Source organism: Mirounga leonina, unplaced genomic scaffold (assembly GCF_011800145.1).
Source record: "Mirounga leonina isolate KUSES-001 unplaced genomic scaffold, KU_Mleo_1.0 Mir_171, whole genome shotgun sequence".
NCBI classification, from domain to species: Eukaryota; Metazoa; Chordata; class Mammalia; order Carnivora; family Phocidae; genus Mirounga; species Mirounga leonina.
In genome coordinates this window covers 6,991,061-7,009,069 of record NW_023270436.1, presented here as the reverse complement: position 1 = coordinate 7,009,069, position 18,009 = coordinate 6,991,061, and the positions used below count along the sequence as shown (strand labels likewise).

Genomic DNA, 18,009 nt, shown 5'->3' with positions numbered 1-18,009 from the left:
GGTGTAAAAAACATACAAGTCTAATACAGCACACTAAAACTTACGTGAGCTAAGACTGATGCATTGAGAACTAACTGTTCAGTTAGGTGATGGCAGCATTCTCTCTACTTCTGTGCATGTTTGAAATACTCCATAATGTAAAGTTTTTATTATAGGAAGTATTTTAGTAAAATCTAAACCTCGCCTTCTCCCTCATAACCTAAAAAAAGCTTAAGCAATTTACAGAAACAAGAGATTCCTCAAAACAAGCAGTTCCCAAAAATAAGCACAGTATAAATCATGTTCAAACAAAAGGAATTATGGTCTTCATAACTCCTCTAAGGTTTTGTTTACTCATTTTTGTTTTGCTGTTTTTATTTACTGTTATTAAAAAAGTTAAGGCTTAAAAAAAAGGTACGAAAAGAAGGCTAGACTAGGAAATGAACACCTGGATTCTGTCCCAGCTGGATGACCTTGAATTAGCATTTAACTCCTTCCCAGACCTTGGTATCCTCAGTTCTAACTAGAGGTTACTAAGTCAGATCCATTTCCAACTCCATTCTTTTGTGGTTTGATTGTTTTGGATTTCAAATCCAAACTCCCTAAGCGAAAGGGCAAGGATCCAAAGTGAAAGAAAAGCCACTGTGGCTCTAACTTTGCCAAAGTAAGAGTACTCTGCCATGTGTGAAGAGAGAAGGCTCATCTGATAAGATCAGCTCCTAGCAAGCTCAGCATCTCCTGGCACCCTCCAGCAGAGCATTGTATCTTCCCAGGCAAATCACATCCCCACCCTTCACCTGGTTCCCTCATGGTCCACTTCCCCCCATGAGCAAAACAAAAATCCTCTACTATTTACCAACTCTGGAAATTCTGTTGGGAGGCAAAGGAGAGGTGAAGAATCTGAGAATCTGCAATGAAGTTCATCTGCCAGGAGAGGGCGTTTGGCACTGAGCCTCTGGAAGCCGGCTGCAGGCTATGGTAGAGGGGCATCTAGAGACCCAGGTCTCAACTCTGCCCTGTGAGGGACCAAACAGGTTACGTGACTTACCTACAGACAGCCGCACTCTGAGACTTCTGAGCCCCCTTCTAATTCTACAATGATCAAAGTTCACGAACTTAATAAAAGAAGAGAAGCTAAAGAAGTTCCAAGCGTAATGAAAAGTCTAGTTTGAGAGAGATGTTTCTGAAGCTCATTTTCAAGTCAAGCTTGAGAGAGAAATTCAAAGGCTATGTTCTAGTATCATATTCCGGAGTTTGGGAGGTTCATTCACAGCTTAATCCCGTCCCCTGGAGTCATGGTTATGTAAGTGTCTGTTGTATGCTATGTCACTTGCTGTCCCCCACCCCCAACGTGGGAGACGCAGTGTAACCTGAGCCGGTCTGCTTCAGCCACGAAAACACTTACACAACACTCTGGTAGCTTTCCAAACAGACTCATGTTTCCACTAAAGAAAGGCAAATTACTCGATTTTTTCCCCCTTTTGGTTTCATTCACATTCATATCTACATACAGAAAAGACTGGAAAAGACAAAACTGAAGAGCATTTACATATTTTCTTCAACTTTTGAGTAAAACAAGGAAGGTCAAGTATTCCAACTTCACCCGAGACCACCAAAACCCAACCAATAAGCTGATGGGCCTGCCAGGGGCCAACTGAACACATCTCCTTTTCTGGCCAAGCTGAGCTTACATTCTTGGGATGAGAAGTGCAGAGTTGCACCTCGCCTCCCAAGGATGGGCTGTTTATACAGCAAAGCTCTTACTGCTCCCCACTGCACGTTCTCCCGCCTAAGGGCTTCTGGGACATTCTGTAAAAGAATGTAGGCAGAGCATGCCCTCCTCGTGGGGTCCTTCCAGATGACTGTCCCTGCCCTAGCTCTTCCTTCTCTGCACTTCCCTAGCCACTGTGCGGTCTTCTATTACTGAATGATGAATCATACTCCTGTCTTGTTTGCATAGCACACGATGACTAAGTTCCTCATGGGCAGGGGTGAGATTTGTCTTTGCATCCAAAGGACCAAAAGTATTTGGTACACAGTAAGAGTTCAGAAAAGTCCTGAACTGACTCAACACCAAAACAAGAACCCATAAAATGATGCAATACTGCAATTTTCAAACTAAAGCACCAAGTAACTCTTATCTTACTATCTCTAAGCCTTTGACGAAGATGACAGCAATATGGAGTTTCCCAACCCAGGGGCTTCTTTTTAAAAGTAGGTCAACGACGCTATGGGCAAACTGTTCAATTACTACCTCTAGTGAATGGTATGTAAGAGCTATAAGTCTCAAGTTAGATCATTATCTTTGTTGACACCAGCATACTTTCTAGAACAGCCCTGTCTGATAAAAATATAATGTGAGACAAATCTGTAATTTTGAATTTTCTAGTAAGCATGTTTAGGAAACTAAAAACAGCTGAATTAACATTTTACTTAACCGAATATATCCAAAATATTACTTCAAAATGTAATCAATATTAAAATTATTAATAGGCTGGGGCACCTGGGTGGCTCAGTCAGTTGGGCATCTGCCTTGGGCAGGGGTCCTGATCCCAGGGTCCTGGGATCGAGTCCTGCATCAGACACCCTGTTCAGCAGAGAGTCTGCTTCTCCCTTTCCCTCTGCCCTTCCCCCCTGCTTGTGCTCACTCTCTCTCTCTCTCTCAAATAAATAAATAAACTCTTAAAAAAATTAATAGGCTGTATCACATTTTTTTTCCCTACTAGGGCTTTGAAACCCAGTGTGCTTTTTATATTTATAGCACAGCTCAACTAGGACTTACCACGTTTCAAGCGCTCAAAAGCCATAAGGGGCTACTGTACTGGACGGCACAGGTCTAGAATATATGTTTAAGGCAGAATATAAATGAAGTGGCCTTCCTCTTGGCATCAGTAATAAAGTTCCCAGTTGCCCCAAATCCCCCTGGGTGTACAACATTCGTCTTTCCAACTTCATTTAACACACGTATGTGAGGAAAAGGAAAAATGTAAAATCCTGAATTTAAAACTGTGAATAATCATTAAGATAAAAAAAGGGGGGAAAGCATTTATAACAAGAGGATTTTTTAAATATCTATTTGAGGGGCGCCTGGGTGGCTCAGTCGTTAAGCGTCTGCCTTTGGCTCAGGTCATGATCCCAGGGTCCTGGGATCGAGCCCCGCATCCGGCTCCCTGCTCGGTGGGAGGCCTGCTTCTCCCTCTCCCACTCCCCCTGCTTGTATTCCCTCTCTCGCTGTGTCTCTCTCTGTCAAATAAATAAATAAAATATTTTTTAAAAAAAAGAATAATAAAAATAAAATATCTATTTGATTGGGGCACCTAGGTGGCTCAGTTGGTTAAGCATCTGCCTTTGGCTCAGGTCATGACCTCCAGGTCCTGGGAGGGGAGCCTGCTTCTCCCTCTCCCTCTGCCTGCCACTCCCCCAGCTTGTGCTTTCTCTCTCTCTGTCAAATAAATACAATCTTTAAAAAAATTTTTTAAGGGGCGCCTGGGTGACTCAGTCGTTAGGCGTCTGCCTTCAGCTCAGGTCATATCCCAGGGTCCTGGGATCGAGCCCCGCATCGGGCTCCCTGCTCGATGGGAAGCCTGCTTCTCCCTCTCCCACTCCCCCTGCTTGTGTTCCCTCTCTCGCTGTCTCTCTCTCCGTCAAAATAAATAAATAAATAAATAAAAATAAAAAAATAAAATAAAATAAATGTTTTTAAGTATCTATTTGAGGGGCGCCTGAGTAGCTCAGTCAGTTGGGCATCCAACTCTCGATTTCAGCTTAGGTCATGATCTCAGGGTCTTGAGATCGAGCCCTGCCTCAGGCTCCATGCTGAGTGTGGAGCCTGCTTAAGATTCTCCCTCCCGGGGCACCTGGGTGGCTCAGTCGTTGAGCATCTGCCTTCAGCTCAGGTCATGATCCCAGAGTCCTGGGATCGAGCCCCGCATCGGGCTCCCTGCTCCGCGGGAAGCCTGCTTCTCCCTCGCCCACTCCCCCTGCTTGTGTTCCCTCCCTCGCTGTCTCTCTCTGTCAAATAAATAAATAAAATGTAAAAAAAAAGAAAAAAAATTCTCTCTCCCCCTCTCCCTCTGCCCCCAGCTTGAGTGTGTGCATGCAAGTGCGCTCTCCCTCTAAAAAAATAAAAATTAAAATAAAAAAATAAAATACCTATTTGACAGGGGATACATAATGTATAAAGATGATCTGCTTGTAGCACAAGGCACTGGCCAGTAAAACTGATAGCTCAGCACTAAGAGTTTGAAAATACACCCACACAAAACTCAAAGCGAAGTACAGAGATTGCGTTGCGGGTGAAAATTTAGTAAGTGTGTCTCAAGATACACGAGGGGAACCAGAGAGTTAGTGACCGGCAGATTTAAGGCCAATGTAGCAGGATCAGCATTTCAAGTACAAAGAGGGGAGAAAGAGCATTATTCTACTGAAGCAGCAGCGTGCTTAGCTTCTGCTGCCTTTCTGACTGTTAAGAAACCAAGGAATGGAGTGATAAGAACATGTGGAAAGACAGGCTCAGGGACTGGAGGGAAAAAACTGCAGGACAGTCAGAGATGCTAAGGGTTAACTGCTGTTAGTTATTCGCTTCTTACTAATCCGATATTTTTGTCCCTTTACTAAACTTTAGTAAATTGTCTTTGACTTTGAAACAGTCTAGTGGCTATAATTTAAAATGTAAGACCCAGGGAAGAAACGGCATTGTCCCACATTTTAACTTTAGAGAAACTTGTCAGTCTTCTTAATGAAGACACAGAATACTGGTTGAGGGATGGAGAGCATCTCCTCCAGAGTGGAGTATCTGGCAAGCACCTGGGGTCAGTCGGTGTAAACTGATGATGAGTGACATGAAGCCGCCTACGGCCATGGCTGGTTCAGCTTCCCAGAAGCTAGCCCCTTGAGCAGAGAGAAAACGTGTGAGAGGTTACCAAACACAGCTCAGGGCACGGGACACAGATCCACTGCTTAAAATTAGTGCCAGAACAAGGGAGGCAAACTAGAGAAGAGCAAGCAGGGGTCTGGGGCCATTTGGTTTCAGCAGCAACTAAGTGATTGGCCTAAAGGGTAACAGGATAAAATCTTAAACCTGAGCAGTAGGTCTATGAAGGCTGCTGCCTGTGAAGGCTGCTGCCTGTGACGACAAGGAAATTCCAAACTGCCCCTCTGTTTCTTCATCCCACCATCTCCAGCAGAGGATTAAAAGACTCAGGAATAATGACAAGATCAGCCAGGGGAAAAGGCCATGCAGCCCTGTCAGAAATAAACATACACGAGAAGAGGACAATTTTCCAAAGTGGAAAGAGGAGAAAGAGAATCCATCTTCCTGAGGGCTGTCTTTCCAAGGCATATGCCTAAAAGGGTGGAGCAATGTCTCAAATTTGTTCAGGAGGCCAAAGCATCTGAAAATAGTGGTGTTCTTAACAGAATATCATGAAATATTGAGATACAGCATAAAAAATGTTTAATGTAGGGGTGCCTGGGTGGCTCAGTCAGTTAAACATCTGCCTATGGCTCAGGTCGTGATCCCTGGAATCAGGGCCTGCATGGAGCTGCCTGCTCAGTGGTGAGTCTGCTTCTCTTCCTCTTCCCCTCTCCCTCCTCCTGCTTGTGCTCTCTCCCTCTCCCTCTCTCAAATAAATAAAATCTTAAAAAAAATGTTTAATATACAGCAGAAGCCTAAGACTTAGAACAAAATACACATGATATAACTTTTTAAACAAGCCAGAGTCAAACAGCTTTAAAGTTAACACACAAATCAAAAACAAAGTGCACATCTCTAGCAAGGATAGAGTACAAAAGATAAAAGATAATAGTGTAGTCACTGTTTGTTTAAAAGAATCAACGTGAGGGGCACCTGGGTGGCTCAGTCGCTTCTTAAGTGTCTACCTTCAGCTCAGGTCATGATCCCAAGGTCCCAGGATTGAGCCCCTCATAGGGCCCTGAGTCTGCTTTTCCCTCTGCCTCTCCCCCTGCTCATGCTTGCTTGCTCTCTCTCTCTAATAAATAATCTTTAACCCCCACCCCCACCCCAAAAAAAGAATCAATGTGAAAAGCACATTTAGACACTAAAGGACACAAGCCAGGAAGGGTCAGAAGATTAACTGACTCCTTAGTTCAAACAGTGCCACATTTGAACTGTTGTACTTCCAATTTGTAACTGGTAGAGACCTTACTAAGCAATTTATAAAATCAGTCCACGAACCTTAAGTGCTGGTTTGAGAATATCATATAATAAGATACTGAAGGTAAACAGGAACTTTTACCACATCTCTCTATGAAAGTCAGAAGTAGAATTTTAAGTGATTAAAGACTCAGTACAGGATGTTTGCTGAATGAAGTCAGAACAGGGTATCAATAGACAGACATGACCATTTCAAAAATTATTCTTTCCTTGAAAATTATATGTTTTTAAGACTCAGTGTATGACATAGTGCAGAATACAAATTGTTACCAGAATTTCAAAGTCTACAGCACTTTTAAAAAGGAGAAGGAGGGGGCTGGAATCCAACCAAGCCAAAGCAATCAGATCCGGAGCATTAGGCAATTTTTCTAGAAGTTGAAACTGTATCATGATGCAACTGCCTGCAATTATGAATGTCTTTGTAGAGCTAAGTTTGAGTGGAGATTTATTTTATGTTCCTGCTACTTAAACAGAAAATATGCAGCCTCCCAAAGTTCCTCCAACTGCAAAAGAATTTTTTAAAAAGGAAGCATGGAAAGCTGAATAATCTGAGGTATTTTGCTCATTTACACAAATTTCTACAAAATTCCTGTGACTCTGTAACTGATACCACCAGTTTAGAGAAAGATCTTAAAAGGGACAGAAATTACTAGGCCTGGTCAGTGTCTCCCAGAAGAACTTACTTAATAGGTAGACAGCAGTCAATTACACTCATGTGTCAAAAGGAGCAAATGTGCTTAATATAGCATCATAAAATTTTAGAATCAGGGGCGCCTGGGTGGCTCAGTCGTTAAGCGTCTGCCTTCGGCTCAGGTCATGATCCCAGGGTCCTGGGATGGAGTCCCACATCGGGCTCCCTGCTCGGCGGGAAGCCTGCTTCTCCCTCTCCCATTCCCCCTGCTTGTGTTCCTGCTCTCGCTCTCTCTCTCTCTCTGTCAAATAAATAAATAAAATCTTTAAATAAATAAATAAATAAAAATAAAATAAAATTTTAGAATCAGAAGAGATCTTAGCAATCTAGTTCAACTTCCTCACTTTACCACTGAGGAAATGGACTCTAAAAAGTGAAATCACTTGTTAAGGTCCCAGTTACTTAACAGTCTAGGACATAAAACCTCAATCTTCAGATTAAAGACTCCTGACCCTAAAGTGTGCCGATGAATAAAAGTTGCTGATCTGTTATATATACAGCAGTGAGAGGAGTCAATCCCCAGGCAAGTTAAAATTGGTGTCCCTTTCCAATCTTCACAAAAGAATAAAAGTAAGTATACTGTCTCTTCCCCCTTAAACAGACACTGCCCATATTAAAAGCAAACACATACCAGCTGTTTGTTCTGAACAAGAAAAAGGCACAAAGATAACTCACAAAACAATCACTTGGGGTTTTTTTTTCCTCTTTATAAAATCTCTCATTTTTATTCTGCAAATAGCAAATTTAGTATTTGCTATATAGATTTTCAGATCCAGTGGGGGAAATAAAAATCACATTTCTATTTTCATAGTACTGAAGGACCCCGGCTATTTCTTTTTTTTTAAGATTCTATTTATTTATTTGACAGAGAGAGACACAGCTAGAGAGGGAACACAAGCAGGGGGAGTGGGAGAGGAAGAAGCAGGCCTCCCGCAGAGCAGGGAGCCCGATGTGGGGCTCGATCCCAGGACCCTGAGATCATGACCTGAGCCGAAGGCAGACGCCCAACCGACTGAGCCACCCAGGTGCCCCGGACCCCGGCTATTTCAAGAGAAGATACCACTCTACTCATTGTCCTTACGAGTCCCTAAGATGCTTTTCTGTACAACCACCCTAGATACTGTAAACAGAGACTAGGAAATAGTTTCATTTGGATCTTAATACCCAGCTTCATTGTTGGTTATTTTTTCCCTGCTTAGGTAATCTTCCATACAGACACACAGCAGGTCCTATCAGACCTTAGAAAGAAAAACCACACCTTTGGGGCGCCTGGCTGGCTCAGTCCATAGGGCATGCGGCTCTTGATCACCAGGTTGTCGGTTCAAGTCCCACATTGGGTGTAGACATTACTTAAAATTATAAAAAGAAAAGAAAAGAAAAAAGAAGAAAATAAAAGCCTCACCTTCAATTAAACTCTGGGAAATAAAACTGACAAACATACAAAGGGACTGAAATTTGGCAAGGCACGAGTTCTGACATGAAGAGCAGGAGATGCTTTTCCATGCTGAATATTTAACTCCTCATAAATTACAAGTTCTTTAGTGACAACTGTTCATTAAAAACGTGCCCTTTAATAATGGCAAGGCACTCCTACTCAAACTAACTTTCAAAAACATGGCCAGGAAGAAAGGTTTTAATTTCCCATACTGGTAGAAGTGGGTTTTTCCCCTTTCTGACTTAAATGAAAGAAGAAAACTGAGCTGACAGCTAACTTCCTTACCAACAGGCAGCCAGGAAGACACCAGGGACTAAACGGAAGGGAAAGAAGAGTTCTAACATTTAGTGAGTTTTACACACATTAATTCATTTAATCTGCATGGCAACTACACGAAGTAGCTATAATGCCCAATTTACAGATGAGAACACTGAGCTCCAAAAGGTTAAGTAGTTGGTAGGAGGTCTTCCATAAAGTAACAGAGCCAGGATCTGCTACCAGGCAAAGGACTGACTTCCATTACAAGCCCTGTGTTCCCCAAGGCAGAGGTGTGCCTGTTTTACTTATCTCCAACATCTGGGCTAGTGCCTCCCTACAACAGGTACTCAATAAATGCCTGACAGATATAGAAAATAAAAGATAATTGGTGAACTCAACAACAACAACAAAAACAAAAACAACTTAAAACTGGGCAAAGGACTTGAAAACACAATTCCTTCAAAGATACACAAGTGGCCAACAGGCACATGAAAAGATGTTCAACACCACAAATCTTTAGAGAAATGAAAATCAGAATTACAGGGACATACCACCCCACACCCATTACGATGACTACTACCAAAAAATTGGAAAATTACAAGTGTTGGCAAGAATGTGGAGAAATTGGAACCCTCTGCACTGTTGGTGGGAATGTAAGATGGTGCAGACGCTGTAGAAACAGAATGGTGGTGCCTCAAAAAATTAAAAAGAATTACCATATGATCCAACAATTCCTCTTCTGGGTATATATACAGAAGAATTGAAAGCAGGGTCTCAAAGCAATATTTGTACACCCATGTTCATAGCAATACTCATAAGAGTAAAGCACAGAGGCAATCCAAGTACCCACTGACAGATGAGTGGACAGGCAAAATATGGTCTATACATACCATGGAATAGGATTCAGCCTTAAAAAGGAAAGAAAGTCTGACACATGTTACAACATGGATGAACCCTAAGGACATTATGCTAAGTGAAATAAGTCACTCACAAAAAGACAAGTACTGTGTGATTCCACTTATATGAGGTAATCAAAGTCATAGAGACAGAAGGTAAAATGGTGGTTGCCAGGGGGAGGGAGAGGGGGAATGGAGAATTAGTGTTTAATGGATACACAGTTTCATTTTGGCAAGATGAAGAGGGTTCTGGAAAAGGATGGTGGTGGTGGCTGCACAAGAGGAAGGTATTTAACATCACTGAACTGTAAATTTAAAAATGGTTACGACGGTAAATTTTGTTATGTGTATTTTACCACAATAAAAACAACTGGAAAAAAAGATGGTTGGTATTCTTTTGTATATTTTTATGCCAAACACTAACATACTAGTGTTCTGCACATTGCTTTTGCACTTAATATTCTGAAGGTCGAAGTAAGAGATAATTGGTATATTCTCCAAAGAAGCTATATAAATGCCCAATAAGCACATGAAAAGGTGTTCAACATCACTAGTCATGAGGCAAATGCAAATCAAAATTACAATGAGATACCGCACTTCACCCTCACTAGAATGACTGCAATTTAAAAAAAATTAAAACAAAACATGAGTTGACAAGGATGTGGAAAAATGGAACTTCACTCATTGCTGATGGCACAATCACTTTAGAAACCAGGTGTGTGGTTCCTCAAAAGGTGGAGCTCCCATATGAACTGGCAATTCCACTCCTAGGTACACACCCCAGATAAATGAAAACATAAGTCCACTCACAAACACAAATATTCAAAACAGCGTTATTCCTAATAGGCAAAAAGTGGAACAACCCAAATGTCCATCAGCTGATGAACAACAACAACAAAAAGGTGGTATATCCAAGCAATGGAAAATGATTTAGCCCTAAAAAGGATAAAGTACTGATACATGCTACAACATGAATGAACTTGGAAAACATTTTGCTAAGTGAAAGAAGTCCGTCATACTGTACGGTTCCATTTATGTGAAATGTCTAGAATAGGCAAGTCTAGAGAGACAGAGAGTAGGGCTGGGAATACAGGGTTTCTTCTTGGGATGAAGAAAAGATACTAAAACTGATGGTGGTGATAGCGGTACAACTTTGCACGAAAAAGAGAGTTTACCCAGCAGTTTTTCTTTTTTTTTTTTAAAGATTTTATTTATTTATTTAATTGACAGAGAGAGAGAGAGACAGCGAGACAGGGAACACAAGCAGGGGGAGTGGGAGAGGGAGAAGCAGGCCTCCCGCCGAGCCGGGAGCCCGATGCGGGGCTCGATCCCAGGACCCCGGGATCATGACCTGAGCCGAAGGCAGTCGCTTAACGACTGAGCCACCCAGGCACCCTAAAAAAATTTTCTGAAGATTTTATTTATTTATTTGAGACAGAGAGAATGAGAGACAGAGAGCATGAGAGGGAGGAGGGTCAGAGGGAGAAGCAGACTCCCCGCTGAGCAGGGAGCCCGATGCGGCGCCCGATCCCAGGACCCCGGGATCATGACCTGAGCCCAAGGCAGTCGCTTAACCAACTGAGCCACCCAGGCGCCCCTACCCAGCAGTTTTTCCTGTTTACCACCTACAAGCCGCAATTTTTGACCAAACAACAGAAAAAAGACTTGCAGAAAACTCAGTGATTATAAAATGCTAGAGACCAGGAGGATGAACTCCTCATCAGGGCAGGGAAGCCTCTCCTTGATGTAAACCCAAACTTCTTAGTTTTACTTCCTGTTACTTGCCCTCAAAATACAGAGCAGCTACTATCTCAACATGTTACTTTTATGCCTCATTATCTTTGCTCAAGCTGGCCTAGAATGTCTTACCTAAACTATCCCTGCCTCAAAACCCCAGATTTCCATCAATACCAAACCCAAGGGCTAACTCCTACTTGGGATTCCCTCCCAGACACACCCACCCAACCCTCATGAAGTGATGACCTTCCAGGGTCCCACCTTAGGTCCCACCGTACTCATTGCAGTTGTCTCACTCGTGAGACACAGAGTTCCTTGTATCTAGGAGAGTCTTCCGAACACAAAAGATGTTTGATAAACTGGCATTTCTGGAGGTTTCTCCTCCCACACGCAGGACACTTTCTCTTGGTCACATTCACCTGAGAAGCTTTTCGATAAACCCAACCATGCACAAAACAAACACAGGCAACCAGTGATACAGGGCTGGTCTCTCCTTTGTCTTCACGTTCCCTGGCCCATCTGGCATTTGAAAGGCCGGACTCCCTCCGCATTGCTGTTACCACCGAACAAGGTTATCTAGAGCTCTCCGGTTCAACAAAGCCGAATCCCTTCCATTAATACAGCAACCACATAGGGTGCACAGGACAGGTGTCACCCCCACTTTACAGAGCAACCCATCAGAGGTCAAGCAACTTGCCCAAGCTGAGGCTGAAGCAAATTCAGGACCTCAAACTTCTTAACTATAGTTCTGATTCCTCATGCTGGTTTTGCTGAGAGTATTTCCAGTGAAAATTCTACTCTTTTAATTACTTAAAAATAGTAATATAAATTCAGATGGAAGGACATATTCTAAAACACTGAAATGATTTTCTCTGGGCAATAGGATTATGGGTAAATTGCTTTTTTCTGTGTTTTTGTATGTGTGTTTGTTTTATACATTATGTATGGAACCCACATATTATAAAACTACATTATTAAAACATAAGGGCCATTGTAAAACTGATATATAAGAGAAAAAGCACCTGAGAACCTCCGAAAAATAATCATTTCACTAGAAAACATTTTCTAAAATCTAAATTTGAGAGGCGCCTGGGTGGCTCCGTTGGTTAAGTACCTGCCTTCGGCTCAGGTCATGATCCCAGGGTCCTGGGATCGAACCCCACATCGGGCTCTCTGCTCAGTGGTAACCTGCTTCTCCCTCTCCCTGCTGCTCCCTCTGCTTGTACTCTCTCTAATAAATAAATAAAATCTTTAAAAATAAATAAATAAATGGGGCACCTGGATGGCTCAGTTGGTTAAGCATCTGCCTTCGGCTCAGGTCATGATCTCAGGGTCCTGGGATCGAGCATCGGGCTCCCTGCTCAGCGGGAAGCCTGCTTCTCCCTCTCCTATTCCCCCCGCTTGTGTTCCCTCTCTCGCGCTCTCTCTGTGTCAAATAAATTTTAAATAAATAAATAAAGTAAAATAAAATAAAATAAATCTAAATTTGACTCTGAAGCTAGATTCTCAATGTAACAACCTAAGTAAGCCACATATGCGTTACAACAGAAATCAGCAATATGGTGATTACAAGATACACAGTTTTTTCTAGTCACCCATGTGTGAAAGAAACTTAGTGATAATAGTTTTCTTTCACTTAGGCCTTAAAAAAAAATTGCCATGCCTATAAAGCTTATTTATTCTATAGTCTGGAAAAGAAAAGTCTAATAGGATCCTTCCTGCCTTAAGGTATTAGAACATAATGTCTCCAATAATAAATCATTCTTAGGAGTAAATCAGTTAAAGAGACAAGGCAGGAGGTCAAAAGATCTGGTTTCAAGATTTTTAGGAAAATATCCCTAAAATCTCTTATCTTCCCTGAGAGGCGGGGAAAATATGCCAAATATTTCAACACACTACACGACTTAAGATCTGTAGAATCTGATAAAAAAATCTCGTTAAAGTTGCCATCCCTTTATACATCGAACCCAAATTTCGGATGATTTGTACACCCTGAACATCTGGATCTTCAGGCCTTTAATTTCAGAGAAGATACAGTAAATCAAGGACTTGAAAATTCTGAGTGTGAAAAATGGGCAGAGTTCAAACTGGGATCTAATCCAAGCTATACTTAGACGTAAGTAAGCAAAGGAGAATACAAATATCAAACTATTAACTGGAGTCGCAAGTATATTAGACTTTGTGCTTATATAAAATATTTGGGCAGGAAAATGTCTGTACTCTCATTAGGATCCCTGAGAAGAGGTGGAAGAGAATACATTTTCCCCAGGAAAAGAGATACCAAAGGGAGTTCCCAATAGGGATTCTGTATTAGGACTACTTCCTCTTTTCAAAGATTTTACAAAGAATAGTTTTAAGATTTTGTTGCTGAACCGCTTTAGACAATTAAAAACCAGACCCACCCATTGAGTTAGTGCTAGTGGAATCTGTCCTTCTGGAAGTGCCAGATGGAGATTAAAAAAAAAACAACAAAAAAAAAACCCTTTTACTAATGGTGGCCAAGATTCCTTGGTACTTGGTGCCAGGACCAGGATATTTACCCAGATGTCCTAGCCAAATCCAAGGTTGGTTTACTACTATCTGCCAACCTAAGAAAAAAATAATAATAAAGCCTTCTCTGTTCCCCTGATTGAAATCTGAAGAGGTCGCTCTTACTTGAAATTCTTGTGTAGTACCATCAGTCAATATGTTTTCCCTTAAAAGAGCACTGTAACTGAAATGCTGATTTAAAGCATATGGATTCTCTGAGTTCCATCTACATGGGGAACATACACTACGTATATTAAAAATATGTAAGATGCTGTAATCGTTTAAAGCCTCCCTAAATGGTTATCTAAAAAACTCTTATCCAGGGCAATACTGACAATGCTTTCCAATTAAGATTGAAGAGACTTACATGAAGGTTTATATTAAACAGAGATTTCTGAACCATGAAACTTTTAAGACTAAAAAGGAAGGCTTTGCTGCCAGGAGCACAATTCCAGGAAAAAGCTATATATGCAAATGTCAGTTACAAGGCCTCCCAGGGTTGAGCAAAGATCCTGCATACAAATAGCAAAGTATACACTCAATAGCAAGTCTGAACATCAAACACTGGTCTGGCCTTTCTGCCAACCACTAAGGTGCTCCTGCCAACATACTTGTGCATTGCTGAAAATACCAGAAAGTAGGGTTCAATCTCTAGCTCTGTATTCACTAGCTGTGTGGCCTTTTAGGCAAGTCAGTAAAATTCTTTGAGCCTCATATGTTCCCTCATATTTAACTACTTCTTCAACAAAATCAATAACGTTATTATTCTGTGTCTTTCGCTATTTTAAAATATTTTAATAAATATATATTTTAAGGACTACAATCTATATGGCCTTAAATTATCGGTCCTCTCCTCTCCCAAAGTCCCACTTCAGGACCTTTGTACTTGTTGTTCTCTCTTCCTACTATGCCCTTCCCTCAGGGATCTACATTCCCTCACTTCCTCTAGATCTTTACTCAAGTCACATTCTCATCAAGGTCTCTTCTTGCCACCCTATCTAAAATTCTTATTACCCTAACTCTTGTCCCCAAAACTGCGTTTTTCCTCTTCCCTGACTTATTTTTTTTTCATACCATGTATCACTGTCCAACATACAATAAATTTTATTGATAATGGTTATTGTATGTCTCCCCTACTTGAAGGGGGAGTTCCAAGAGAACAAAGATTTCAGTTTTATTCACTGCTATCCCATCAGCACCCAGAACAGCACCTGGCACACGGTCGTGCTCATTTCTGTTGAGTGAATAACAAATGAGACTTAATACAGCTCACAGATAGGTACCCCACAGCCCCACCTGCTGCCTTTGGGTAGGATATGACAACACTTCAAAGAACTATCAGCTTGTCAGGACTGATCAACACTGTGCACTCTTTACATCTGAAAAAAACACTGGACCTCACACCTCATTTGTACAAGAGAATTAAGAAGCTGATAATTGGGATAAAGTAGAAAGTTATATGGGGTAAAAAGCCTCACTTTAGTTAACACTCAACAAAATGTCCTTTTAATGTTAATATTAAGCCATCTCGGGGCACCTGGGTGGCTCATTCGGTTTAGTGTCTGCCTTCAGCTCAGGTCATGATCCCAGGGCCCTGCAACTGAGCCCCGCACTGGGCTCCCTGCTCAGCGAAGAGCCTGCTTCTCCCTCTCCCTCTGCTGCTCCCCCTGCTTGTGCTCTCCCTCTCTCTCTCAAATACATAAATAAAATCTTTAAAAAAAAAAAAAATATTAAGCCATCTCCATGTAACTTCACCACCCTACCCTCTGCTTTTTTCTTTCGCTTTGACTTGAATAAAACCAATCTTAAAACTTATGAACCTCATATTTGCAATTAACTAAATAATATTTACCAAACACACTACTCGGCAGAATCCTGCAGAGGGTGCTATAAAGTGAAATAAAAGGGGCGCCTAGCTGGCTCAGTTGGTGGAGCATGCAACTCTTGATCTCAGGGTTGTGGGCTGGAGCCCCACACTGGATGTAGAGATTACTTTATAAAAATCTTAAAATACAGTGGAAGGTCCTTACCATATACATTCCCAGAATGAAATATACATGTATATATACGTATGTGTGTTGTGTGTGACCATATATGGCCAGAAATATATCTGCAAATAATAATCAAGAACACCTGCAAGGGAAAAATTCAAAGATGCCTACATTTGTATGGAGTACAAGAGGACCAGTTCATCTCTTATTAACCATCCATTGGGCTTAGAATCCCAACAGAGACAGTACTTAAAAGCAAGGGTCAAACATTACTAAGTTCACATGTATTTATGTATGAGTCAAATGGGATGCAACAGACTCAATGTTAGACACTGGGTAAAAAAAAATTGTTTTAATATAAGTAAGAAGGACACCAAATTCGAAACTCCTAAAGAACAGAAACCAGATCAGCTTCTGTTATGCTTAAGCACAGGCCGGAGCTTAAGCAATTCTTGAAAAGGTAGGGAAGGGCACGATCTTTATTTTCAGACAATACCTACAAGGGATCCCACCCAGTTTCAGATTCTTTTACTCCTTTGGACGAGGGGGCCTAAGACGTACTTTACCACTTTCTGTGGTAAAGTAAAAAACGTCAAAAACCCAGCACCAGCCTTGTTCTAGTGATCATCTACTTCCTTTGGTTTAATAAAGGCCAGCCTTGCTCCTTGCCAGGAATTCACTATACTAATCTAATAACCAAGCACCTGGTGGAGTCAGTACCTGAGCTCAAATCCTGACACCACCATGTAATAGTTGTATGACCCTGGGCAAGGTACTTGACCTTTGGATGCCTCCTCTGTAAAATGGGGATAATGACAGCACCTTCATTGGGTAAGGATGATTAATGAGATAAAACATAAAAGACTTGCCCAAAGCCTGACCAAAGGAAGCCCTCAATAAAGGTTAATTGTTATTATTTCCAGAGGGAAAAAAATGCCCCAAGGCTGAGGAGCAACATAACTGAGGATGCCTGCAAAAGGTTATCATTAAACCCAAAAGTCAAACACATCTGTTCTCCTGATTTGTGGATACCATAGGTTATAGTAATAGTAATAAAACAGTAACACCAACCAGAATCGTAACCACAACTGCAGCAACGCTAATACTGAGCTCTTACTGGCCAGGCACTGTTCTAACCTAAAACAGGAAGAAGGCAAGGTCGCTTAAAAAAAAAAAAAAAAAAAAAAATCCAATTTTCTCTACCCTCCTTTTAAAATACGGTAACTGGTGACCAAGTTTTGCTAAAAACAGGTATGTAGAAGATCACAGACTTGACGTGTAATTTCTTCATACCAAAGAGGTGGGGCTGTGAGAGGAGGAGGGGGTGGTGCTCGGTTCCTGCCAGATGGAAAAGCCACATGAAGTGGAGAAAACAGCCGAGTTCAGGGTTTATCCCCAAATCAAAATCAGATTTTTGAAGCACGGGACCTCCAAATTGGGGGAATCAGAGGGCTCTGCTTTTCAAATAACCTCTACACAAGTGTCATCTGTCTTCCGAGCCAATCCCCTGCCGAGGGAGGAGGCTCGGGTTACGGGGCACTGGTGTCATTTGAGAAATCCGTGTCACCTCTTGTCATCCACCTTCGCCGAGAATCACAGTCCCACCCGGGGGCAGGGGGACAAAAGCCACGGCCAGGCAGACGGGACCGGCGCACGCACGGAGGCCGCGGCCAGGGTGCCCTCCATTCCGGCTCGCGGGCACCGGGTGGCAGGGCCCGAGGAGCGCTCCCGAGGCCGGGCGGCAGCGCCCGGGGGCAACAGGTCCCGCCCGGGCTCGGCCCCCGCGGGGTCCGGGCCGCCCCAGGCCCCCCAAGGCCAAGGGGAGGGGAGCGGGGCGCCCGGGAGCGAGCGGCGCCTGGCGCGGCGCAGGGGCAAGGAGTCCAAGCTCCATCTTGGGGCGGACGGAGGAAGGGAAGGCCGGGCGCGGCGCTGACAGGGCCGAGCCACTTTTCCGGCTCCGCGGGGGGGCACCCCAGGGACCCCCAGCCTCCAGGGCCACCCGCTCGGGACTCCCCGGGCCCCCACGGGGGCGGCCCCGCTCGCGGCACTCGGGGCCCTGCGGACGCCGGGCCCGGCCCCCCAGCCCCGGCCCCGAGCCCGGCGGACCGGAGCGGGCCCGGCCGGGCGCAGGGGGAAGGGGAGGAGGATGCCAGGGAAGGGGAGAGGGCCCGCGCCCCGCTCACCGTCGCCTCGGTCGCCGCCGGTCGCCGCCACCTGCCCACTGCAGCACCAGCAGCAGCCGCGCGGCCGCCGCCTCCCGGCTCGTCGGCTCGGGGCGGGGGAGAGCGTGACGCGCCGCCGCCGCCGCCGCCGCCGCC

The 18,009-nt window shown here is 43.3% G+C and overlaps 1 protein-coding gene across 15 annotated transcripts in view; it reads right to left on the bottom strand.

The window, feature by feature from the left end:
- The window catches only part of CLIP1 (CAP-Gly domain containing linker protein 1), a 118,235-nt gene extending 100,246 nt beyond the window's left edge, over nt 1–17,989 (bottom strand). For 14 of the 15 annotated variants that reach the window (XM_035016920.1, XM_035016922.1, XM_035016926.1 and 11 more), the window contains exon 1: nt 17,875–17,989. The gene's annotated coding sequence lies outside the window, so the exon portion shown is untranslated. Of the gene's footprint in view, nt 1–1,027; nt 1,696–17,874 lie in introns of those variants that run through there. The other variant, XM_035016921.1, reaches the window with a different exon arrangement.
- Nucleotides 17,990–18,009: the final 20 nt, after the last annotated feature.